The following is a 3,746-nucleotide window of genomic DNA, read 5'->3' as shown; positions in this document are numbered from 1 at the left end:
TATCAGAACTGTGAGCACCCGATTACCACCGTGGAGGTATGTGATATACAATATCGCGTATCGTCACGAATATATCTTTAGTTATGTACGTGTTTCTAAAAGTTAGATTAATTTTCACCATACGTGTCCAAGCATCTGTTTCATATTTAGACCTATGGATAAAGATTCAGAGTGACAGAACACTCTCCATGGCCACCAGACTGTATGACAAGAGGGATGATTTAAACTTTCCAGTAGTCAACTTTCCCTTCATGTCGAGCAATATTCCAGAAGTCTTGAAATGGCATTTAGAAGTGATACACATAAGGAAGAGAATTTATGGATGTCAACCTCTTTATTTTGAGGAACACAACTTTTCGGAGCATATACTAAGTCTTACTCCTTCATCACGTGAATAAATGCTATGAAGCAGAGGACATATATATATATATATATATATATATATATATATATATATATATATATATATATATATATATATATATATATATATATATATAGTCGGGGGTAATTAGCAGTGGAGAAGTGTACCAAAATCCCCATGGATCAAGGAGTTTATCCTTAAGATTGTCATGTGGGAAAGTAGTGTACACAGTTGGAACTTGGTTCTTTTCTGAGACTGTAAATAGTCAAGCGAATCCTTTGAGATTTTGAGAGCCCACATTGTATTAACTCCACTTGTCTCAAATATGTCCTGTGAATATAAAGAAAGACCTTCCTTGATTGTATTTAGGATTATGTTTAGCCTTTGAGACAGGGATTTGGTGGTACATTTGCCGGACACAACAATATATCTCTCTTTGTACGGATTTGTACAACACTCTAGACATTTATCACCCATTCGATATTTACAGCAGCTAGCAAGTATTCATACAAATTTTCCACAAAAAGTAATAATCGTCATATGCAGTGGACATCGACGACCGGCTCTTCATCAAGAGGGCATTATTGTTCTAGATCTGGAAGAAGTAAGGTACAGTGTTGTTTACGCCGATACTTTTGGAAACCATTTTGTTGTGGTCTAGTAATCATGTGGTTGTTATGAACCGTTTACATCACGTAAACATAAAAAAATAAATATTTTAGGCTATAATTATAATATAATTAACTGTTTCACATATTTGTCTACATTTATCTTGAAGTTCTTCTCTGGATGAAAATGATGGTTTTAACGCAAATACTCATTAACTTCAAATGTAAAGTCAAATGTATTTTATATGGAAATACATGTTGAAAACAATCCATGCTTTTTTTGTGCGGTGATCTCACCCTGAGTCAGAATAGGTCCCATTTGCCCATTCCCGTGGCCTTGCTGATATCGTTTTTAATGTATTTTATGTGTAAATACATGTTGAACAAAACCCAAGTTTTGTGTGCTGGTATCAACCTTCACGTATTTTTTAAACATTGGGGATATCACCCCGAGGCAGGGACCACAATTTCCCATTCTTGTCGCACAAAGACAAAAATAAAGATCAGGTGGTAACAATCTGTGACCTTGCTGATTGTGTGTCATCTATGGAATAAAGTAATGTCCAGTCTCGTGGTCTCGTAATATGTAAATGTGGAAAAAGAAGATCAAGAAAGAACCATGTGCATAGGCGTAATTGGGAGTTATCGTATTACGTATGTCCGCGGACAGCGACTATAACACTCTTGTTCCACACTACAGTTGTTACAAGTCGAGATCGCGAGATTACAGAGAACACGAGAAAATCCCTAACAGTGTTCCCTAGACATTAATTAAACATTGACTTTCGCGTGCAAAAACACAAGTGCCTTCAAATAGTAAGGATTAGTATCATACCGACAACTCAGATGACAAACTTTTACACGTGGTAGAGTTCAGTCTTACAGGATCCGTAGTGTCCAAGAGGAAATATGGCATCCATGTGTGTGTGTGAAATGTAATTCATGGAACTTTTAATGTTAAGAGATTGGCATGAATGTGCATCAGCAATTATAGAAAAACGTTCGTCTGGTATTGCAATGGCAAACTAAAACATGAAACATTGTCCCTTCAATTCGATGTTTATTCAGTTTCTCTGATGTAATACAGTGTGTATATCAAGCAGAACCTAGTTTACCTTGGAAACCATCTGAAAAAATTAAAACAGACTTTTGTAAATATACATGAGCGTACACATTTCAATGGGTAGAAAATTATTCATCCACCCTTATGTCAATTTAACTTCAGATTGTTGTTTTTAAATTTTTGATACATTATTTATTTATCAAAATTATCTAAATAAAAAAGTATAGTTTTCAATAACGTTTATACTGTGAGATTATCTATGTATACACAAACTCATTATTTATTCTTTATCGGTACCTGTATCTTTGATATCAAACATTTACAATATTTGGACAGCATGATCAGGATAAAAGTGTTGGTGTATAGGAAATGATATAATTGATGAGACATCAGAAAGAATGTCTTCTCTTCTCACCTCAGAACTGGTTATTAAAAGTCTAATATCTGTTGTATCTCCCGAAAAAGTTGTTGTTGCCACGCCCAGTATTGCGGTAGCCCCATCCTCTTCCATACATGTACATGGAGTTGTAGTCGTCGTCCATGTAGTCAGGAGTGTCCATGTCACTCATATAGTTATACTGAGCAAAGTTCCTCCAGTAGTTGGGCGATCTGTACCCGCTAGAGGCGGCAACAGCGACGACAAGAAGGAGGAAGACGAACTTCAAATGCATGGTAAATGGCAGTCTGCTGGAAAAGAAATACTTATGTGTCTTAAGGAGATATCTTCTCATTAGTACTGTAATAGAACCTCGTTTTTGTTGACAGCTAATGTTTCTGTTACACATGCAAGCTTTAACGTATTTCTTGTTTCAAAACCACAATGATTCCAATATTATGTGCATTTATTACACACTATTTTATGATAGCCTAGACGGTCAATATTCGTTAACAAATATGAATCTCTGTTTTTTATTGTAACATTACCTTTCAAAGCCTAGGTGCTTGGGCAGTGGTCGAGTTCCCTTTTGAAAGGAAATAGGGGTTTATATACACACAATGTTGATGTGCTATGTGAATACGTGGAACATGTCAATTCATCATAAATGTGTCACCTACTAGTGTTCTTGGAGCACAAAGCATATCATCGTTACGATTAGGTCATTTACCAAATTACTGTGCATTTTGCAATCATGGGTCATTGATATGCTCATCACTCAATGCGTTTGAAAGCCATTATTCATATCGTGAGATTGGCGTAGCTAAGTAGGGTATGACATATGTGTATGTGCCTCCTTTATAATACCTAATCACAATCTGATCTAATGTGGAATAGTTCAATTAATAAAGCGACAAAACCCTTTCCATATCCAAAAGAAGTCCCTGCATAAAACAGAGTCGATTGTACAATTCCGACTATATCATGAGCATGTGTTTATGAATCACTATTAACAGTAATGATACCAGGTGTTCGCGAAAAGGTGAGCGTATCCTGCCACATCGGTGGTACCCGTCACGAACACATGCAAAGGCAAGTCAATTGTTCACCTGAAAAAAAACATGGGAACATATGGTACAAGTCAAAATAGGGAATTGCATCGGACATCATTTTTGTCACTGATGTGTCAAAGTGTCCTCCATATGTCCACCTTAAAATCTTTTGAAAGCTTTACTGAGGGCTTGGATGTTGTAACCTTGTTCAATTAACTTCTGAGCAAGAGTCGTATGACGCTCTTTGAAACAAGCCATATTTGGATGGTCGTGCAACTGTGTG

General features: G+C 36.3%; 1 long non-coding RNA gene across 1 annotated transcript; it reads right to left on the bottom strand.

The window, feature by feature from the left end:
- Positions 1-2,015: 2,015 nt before the first annotated feature.
- LOC125378352 lies at positions 2,016-2,991 on the bottom strand. The gene is made up of 3 exons (XR_007220217.1): positions 2,960-2,991; positions 2,451-2,722; positions 2,016-2,099 (listed from the first exon to the last, which is right to left on the bottom strand). It is a non-coding gene; the product is annotated as an uncharacterized LOC125378352 (long non-coding RNA).
- Positions 2,992-3,746: the final 755 nt, after the last annotated feature.

Source organism: Haliotis rufescens, unplaced genomic scaffold, assembly GCF_023055435.1.
Source record: "Haliotis rufescens isolate VD_foot unplaced genomic scaffold, xgHalRufe1.0.p SCAF_12, whole genome shotgun sequence".
Lineage (NCBI taxonomy): Eukaryota > Metazoa > Mollusca > Gastropoda > Lepetellida > Haliotidae > Haliotis > Haliotis rufescens.
Note: the sequence above shows the minus strand (reverse complement) of the source record. Positions and strands in the feature narration are given on the sequence as shown.